Source organism: Pyxicephalus adspersus, chromosome Z (genome assembly GCF_032062135.1).
Source record: "Pyxicephalus adspersus chromosome Z, UCB_Pads_2.0, whole genome shotgun sequence".
NCBI classification, from domain to species: Eukaryota; Metazoa; Chordata; class Amphibia; order Anura; family Pyxicephalidae; genus Pyxicephalus; species Pyxicephalus adspersus.
Window position 1 is genome coordinate 6,970,090 of NC_092871.1, and position 7,222 is coordinate 6,977,311.

Here is a 7,222-nt window from a genome sequence, read left to right on the forward strand (position 1 = left end):
TATTATATTATTATATATCATTATAAATTTTAAATTATATATATTTATTTTAGTTCAGGCTTGAGAAGATAATAAACTAATAGGACACTAGATGCACTATTTATAAATCATTCCTTTTTCAATTCGCTCATAAAATTAGTTTCTTTCCTGTTCAATTCCTATCTATTAGATTGTAAGCTCTTCAGGGCAGGGTCCTCTCCTCCTGTGTCACTGTCTGTATCTGTCTGTCATTTGCAGCCCCTATTTAATGTACAGTGCTGCATATTATGTTGGCGCTATATAAATCCTGTTTATTAATAATAATAATAATAATATTGTGACAGCTGTGCACTTTTGATGATTGGCCACTAGGTGGACCTGTAGAAAAATACGACCATCGAATTCACCACCAGGGAATGACAGGGGAATAGTCTGGGGGAATAATTTATAAATCAAGGTCTATGTTGAGCTACCAAATTAAATGCCCTGTCCCAAATATGTGTCTTGGGACTCCCTCAGATGTCTGGACTTTCTGCGCTGTTTTACTCTCTTTTTCAACAACTCCGAAGGTACTCCTTACAACAGACGCATCTTCTTGTACTAATACTCTGTCCCATTACAAGACTTCTCCGTAAGGCATATTCTTGTCCAGTGCATTCACAAACTGCTTTCTATAGTTGACTTTTATGAATCAGTGATCTTATGAAATGAATTTTCTCACCTGATGAAGCGGGATTTACCGCGAAACGCGTTGAGAAATAATCATATGTTTTGAGCAATTGTACCGTTAAGTTATGTTCATGTTTGATCATTATATTCTCTCAGATTTCATCACCCAAACAAGTTCTTGGAATAATATAATTTTGTTGTATGTTTTCAATCTGCATTTTGTCATTTTTAGAATGTTCTATGATTTGTCAATTTTAACATATATATATATATATATATATATATATATATATTTATATATATTATTAAATATTTAATGTTTTTATACTGCTGTTTGCCAAATTTAGAGTTCTGCACCTAACCTGTGGTTTTTGTCTGTAGTGCAAGCTTTTTTAAAATTATTCCTTGCACTTACGTTTTGGGAAAGAAAGGGTTAATGTTTGTGTTGGAATAAAGTCACAGGAAGTAGGTACATTGAGTGGCAGTTTTAGAGGAGATAAAAAATAAAAAATATTTATTCATGCATGCAGACGTTCTTCCATATCACATAGTAACATGGTTGTATCAGGGCTGATAACTTATAATGAATACAATATTCATCCCAAAGCTGTTTCAAAAGCAAACACAGCAGTCTCAGTACCCGACTCGTTTCGCAATTCTGCTTCCTCAGAGGAATTAAAACTAAATATAGGTAGAACAGAAGATTTTTTTTAATGAGGATCAGCCAAAGGGTTCTGGAGATGCTTGATAGGGGGCCCACGTATCAATGCCAAAGTAGTGGACTCAAGGCAGAACCTTGAGTAATAAGTCATTTGATAGTTGAGATGAGAGTCAGAATAATGTTACCCTTACAAATAGCCAAAAAGATCACTGGTGTCCCTTAGTCTGACTTGAGAGGCAAAAACTGCTCATTGTTCAGGCCTTTGGAGAAACCCTGGTTGAGGAACATCGGTCTACAGCTATGTGCACACGTCACCCAAAATGAACAGTTGTGCCGACTTGTGTCTCATAACATCGTTCATCAATCAGCCACAGTGGCCCAATCAAGAATGACTGCTATGTACACCTGGAGGAAAGCACAGCGGAGTACCACTCTCTCATCCTCCACTCTCCATAGAACAGAACGGCGTGTTCATTCATTTATCTGTCACTGGAAACAATCACAAAAGATCTGACATCTGTACAAGGCATAACTCTCCATTTACTCTTTACAAATCTCCACCCGGGAAGTTTCTAGCCGAGTAATCTGGGTGTGTAATTGTTTTTGATGAGATAGCTGAACGCTCAATGTCGTCCTCTTCTTTTTCAGTAATTACCCGGTCATCACAGATGACTCCAGCAAGCTCGCCATCACGTTCATCTAGCAATTATCTGCTAATGGTGAATAAAGCACACAAGTTGTTTTCTTTTCTTGATGATGATGATAAATCTTGTTGAGCGAGCACCTGAAAAATAACTAAATGGATTATTATCTCTGATTGTTAATAGATAGTAAATAGAAAAGCAGCGGAGAGAAAGGGCACGTTTAACTTTGGCATGGCTGAGCCTAAATCTGCCCATGCTACATCAATAATCCCTTGCTTTAATTATATTACAAACCTTAATTAGATTTGATTGGCATAGTGATCAATTGGTGCCAAATGTATAAATTATAGTATATTGTACCCCTTCCTAGTACCTAGTTGGACCCCTTTTCCCTTCAGAGCTGCCAATATTCTTCATGGCACAGATTCAGCAAGGTGCTGGAAACATTCCTCTGGGATTTTGCTGCATATTGTTATGATAATAATATGATTGGTATGATGATAGGATCAATGCAGTTGCTCCAGATTTGTCATCTCCACATATATATTAGAATCTGCTGGCACACCACATCCCAAAGGTGCTCTATTGCAAAGATTGCAAACCAGTGGTCCGTGAAAAAATTTTGGGGGTCCGCCACTCTGGTCTTTGCATCCCCGAGCGGGCTCAGGAGGAGGACCCCGCTAGGGGATGCACCGGCCAGAGCCACGGAACACGTCCCCCGATCAGTTCCTTGGCTCAGCTAAGGGGGCCAGCTGTGTCCCTGCCACAACCCACCCACTCTCCCATTGCAGGCTCAGATCTGCCACAGGAGAGTGGTCGGGGTTATGTCATAATGACTTCACTCAGGGGGTTTCTCCCCCTTTAAGTGACACCCGGCTCGGGGCCCGGTGATTTTAGTGGTCCGCGGACCTGAAAAGGTTGGCAACCGCTGCTCTATTGGGTGAAGATCTGATGACTGTGGAGGCCAATTGAGTTTATTGATATCTCATTGTAATGTTCTAGAAACCAGAGGATTCAGATGATTTGAGCTTGGTGAAGTTGGTGTGTTATCCTGGTGGAAGAAGCCATCAGAAGATGGGAACACTGAGGTCATAAAGGGACAGATATGGTCAGCAACAATAGTAAGGTAGGCTCATTTGATACTAAGGGGCCCAGAGTGTGCCAAGAAAATACCCCCCAACCCACTAATATACCACCACCAGCCCGAGCTGCCAATTCAAGGCACAATGGATCCATTGCTTTCATGCTAATGACACAATATGGTCCTACCATCCCAATTTTGCGGCAGAAGTTGAGACTCATCAGACCAGGTGACATTTTTCCAATCTTCTCTTGTCTGATTTTGGTGAGCGCCTGAAAATTGTAGACTTGCATGCTTGTTCTTAGCTGAAAGGAGTGGCACTTGGTGTGGTTTCCCACTGCTGTAGCCCATCTGCTTCAAAGATGTGCATCCAATGATGATCTTCTGTAGACCACAGGTATAATCAGTGGTTATTTGACTTCCTGTTGCCTTTCTTTCAGCTTTGGCCATTGTCCTGTAACCTTCGGCATCAACGGAACTGCTGCTTACTTTACCAGGACCATTCCCTGTAAACCCCAGAAATGGCTGTGCATGAAAATGGCAGCAGATCAGCAATTTCTGGAATGCCCATGCCAACCAATCTGGCGCCAATAACTGTGCCACGTTCAAAATACCTAAACCACCCTTCTTTCCCATTCTGATTCTCAGCTTGAACTTCAGCAGGTCGTCTTGACAAAGTCTAGGTGCTGAAATGCATTGGTTTGCTGCCATGTGATTGGCCGATATTTGTATAGAAAGAAAGAAGAAGCGGGACAAGAGGCTGCAAACCCGCCTGGGAGCACAGGGGAGGCACAAACTGATTCACATATAAGTAAATTGAGCTGACGTTTTTAATCGGGTTGAGTTTACCAATATTACCTGGACTGCAGCAAATCCACTCTGATTGATTCTTCTTGTGGCTGCTAACAAGACCTGAACAGTCTATGCGACAGAAGAGAAAAGTGGACAGAATTATGTCCTATTCTGTAAATATTGTTTGTATTTATTGCAGCGTTCGGCTGTATTTTAGCAGCGGAGCATTCTCCACGGTATGCTTCCTGATGTGATTTAGGCCCCCGTGTGTAATTCTCCAACGCCGGTTGCTGCTGCCACCGTCACATAAATAAAATGAAAACACCGAAGCCTAGGAACTGCTTATTGGTGCCAAAATATTATATGCTTAGGAGGGCACAATGATGTGTTGTGTAAAGCTGTGCTGGTGCAAAGAGCTTGCAATCTAATTATTATTGTGTTAGAAGTCATAAAAATTGACAAGCTGCAGCTGAAAGTTGAAAGTTAAATAAAAGCTTCAGACATACAAAAAAGAAATGGAAGATGTAATAGCATAAATTTAAGGCTGAAAGATTTTTTAATAAAGGTTTCCCTGCAGATTTTTTTTTCTTTTTTTTTTCTCTATGGTTGCAATAGCTACGTTCATTTAAGGGCTGTCCTCTGTAGTACATATTGTCTGCCACAAGATGTCTTCCAGCTCCATTTTTGGTATCATAAAGTAGTTTAAGGCAGAACTACAAATACTGGGGCCATATAGCAAAGTCTTTGTTGTTAACCCTGCTCCTACATTGATATATTTCCTGGTGTCGGTGTAATCAGATTGATCATAGTTATGACTGCGTCATCTGAGCTCAGACCGGTATAGCCGCCATCTTTTTTTTCTTTTCTTGGTTGTGAATTCATTGTGTATGACATTTCCAGAAGAGAATCTCTGCAGATCAGCGCTGGGAATTATAAATGCTGTATTTGGAGGCGATAAAAAGCACGCTTGTGAATTTTGACCTTTTCGCATCACTTAATGCATTCGCCATGCAAATTAAATGCGGCAGGTATCTGCGCACGGGCGATTAGTATGCAATTTCAGCTAATATGGTATAAAAAAGATTTGGTTGTTTAGTAGCAAGGTGAATTTTAGAATATTTTTAATATTTTTTTTTTCGGATAGGGTTAGACCCGGGGGAGATTTTTCACCATTTGCTCTCCTGGTATCAGGGAATGACGAGGTGTCACCAGAACAGGAAGTGAGAAGAAATCACAGTTTTCCAAAAAACTAAAAAGCGAAAAAAAAGTATTAAATCTGACTTTTCACTTTTCTTTTTTTTTTTCCATTCCACCACCTCATGCCAGGTCCTGCCCTGGCATTATCTGTCCTTACTATTGTGGCACTTGGCAGGATCGAGTGCTCTGCCACAGGGGGGCGATCTACACAAACAGATGATCTGTGCCTGTTCCTGCTTTGCTTGTATTACAGCCATCAATGGCACAGTGTCCAATAATGTACAAGGGGGTACTTTTGTTTTTATGGAATTGTCAATGTGAGTCTGACTGCAGCAGAGGGTACAGGCAAAGGGAGGTGAAAAGTATGCCGCAACATTATTATTAATATCATTAAACCGTATTTATATAGCACCAACATATTACGCAGTGCTGTACAATAAATAGGGGTTGCAAATAACAGACAGATACAGACCGTGACACAGGAGGAGGGAAGGACCCTGCCCCAAAGAGCTAACAATCTAGGAGGTGAGGGAAGTATCACACAATAGGAGGGCGGCACGGGGGCTCCCCAGCAAACAGGTTAAAGTCAGTTCAGGTGGGAGGGGGGTCGAGTCAGTTCTGCACAGGGGCCTTCTGATGGCAACATCCGCCAATGGATTGCAGAACCCCGTGTCTCATATCTCAAGGGCAGTAAGAGTGATGTGTCAATCAAACTCACCTTGGCAAGAACACAGGTAGACACAACAATAAGAAAACAGAGAATTTGTTTATAATAATAAAAAAAATATATATAATAATAAATATTATAAATAATATTATATTTTGATATTCATACAGGTAGTCCCTGGGTTACATTCGAAATAGGGACTGTAGGTTCGTTCTTAAGTTGAATGTTTATGTAAATCAGAACAGGTACATTATTTTAATAAATGCAATTAGGACAGATGTTTGTCTCAACATAATATTAGGCAGTGTGGTGTCAGTTACTGTATAAAATCCTCACTGTGAGCTAATACCAAATAAAGCAAAAATAAAAACTTTATGGAGCCTAGACATTCATTAACTTCTGGAGCAAGCTGTGATATGAAAAAAAGAAACAACTTCAGAGTTTGTCTGGGTCATAAAGAGTTACAAGGGGCTGCAGAATAAGCTCGGTAAGATCACCCACAACCTCAGCTGTGTTTAGCAAAAGCTTTCTTCTTCAAGTCATGCAAACTGCCCCCTCCCCCCATCAAGCCTCTGTTCTGCACACAGTGTGCAGGGAAGCCCCGTACTATCTAGGAGTCATCCGTATGTCGGGTGTCCTTAACCCGGGGACTACATATATATATATATATATATATATATATAATATATGCCTTCCTCTGGATCAACTATGTCCATATGGTTTTATATCTGGGATATGTTTATTTCCCTAGTGGTGGAACTTGATGGTCTTTTTTCAACCTAACTATGTAACTATATATATATATATATATATATATATATATATATATATATATAATGTATATCCATTAATTTCACATAGTGATCCTGCCAGTAGGACGCATCCAGCCCTAGGGTGACAAAGCTTACCATACTGTATATATGGGGAAGCACACTAGGAAATGACTACAGAATAACTCCCAAATCTCTTCACAGTTCACAGAAGTAGCTGTTACCAGTGCAGAACAAGCAGAGAGTACAGGAAGTTTGCAATGGATTTCTAGCAGGATCAACAGGTATAGCATATGTAATAGAGCAAACAGAAGCAAATATTAGAACAGTGGGTGTCAAACTGTGGCCTGCGATCCGTAGTAAATGCCGGCCAGCTGCAATTCATAATAAGCTGCCGTTCTACGACGCGAGTACAACGCCGCTACTACAATTCCTGGAACTGAACAGCAGCCTATGTGTGGACCCCGCAGAGTTTATACTGACAGCCAAATTCAATAATCAGGAATTATCAGGTATATTATTATCATATTATATTAATTGTTTTACTGTGCCAGGGAATGCAGCAATTCATTTGGTTTCACATTGCATTCTCTGGCAAAGTAAAACAGTTACCGTATTTTTCGGCGTATAAGACGCACTTTTTCTTCCCCAAAACTGGGGGGGAAAAGTGGGTGCGTCTTATACACCGAATACATGTTAAATATAATAAAAAAAAATCATACTCATCCGATACCGCGATCCCGCGATGCTGCGTGCTTCTTC